We start from the raw sequence: 658 nt of genomic DNA on the forward strand, positions 1-658 counted from the left end.
TATTAAAAGCCCCGTTTTCTGAGGGGCTGCCTGTGGGACTGCTGCCTGGGACGGGGCTGGCCAAGGGTGAGCAAACACCCTGTGGGTGTAGGGAGGGTGGTGTGAGCACAGAGCTGAAGATTCAGCCTCAGCGCAGCCTCCAGGGTGGAGGGTTCAGCTGCAGAGCCACGTTCCCTGGAAGCTGATCTGAGGATCCATCAGCCAGCCCACCGTGGGGGTGGAGGGGAGGAACCCCACACAGGTGACGGGGGCACGTAGGGGGATGTGGTTGAGGGGAGGTGTAGAGGTGCCCAGATGTGACGCTGCTGGAGCGGGTGGATGGTGGGGAACAACAAGCTGTGGGTGCAGATGGCCGGAGGAGGCTGCACCATGTCTGGAGAGAAGGTTCCTCATAGAATCATAGAATCACAGAATCACAGAATGTTCGGGGTTGGAAGGGACCTCTGAAGCTCATCTAGTCCAACCTTCATCCCCGCACACACAACCACTACACCACAGCCTCAAGTGCTAGATCTTGGAAGAGAAATGGGGTAGAAAACCAATGTTGTGGGATGGGAAGGGTGCTGGAGAGGTGCACAGAGGGTGGGGGTCAATGTGGGTTCAGGGCAGGGGTCCCTGTCTCGCACCCGCTAGCACAGCCCCCTTGTGCCCCACAGCC

This window comes from Apaloderma vittatum, unplaced genomic scaffold (assembly GCF_000703405.1).
Source record: "Apaloderma vittatum isolate BGI_N311 unplaced genomic scaffold, ASM70340v1 scaffold22712, whole genome shotgun sequence".
NCBI lineage: Eukaryota > Metazoa > Chordata > Aves > Trogoniformes > Trogonidae > Apaloderma > Apaloderma vittatum.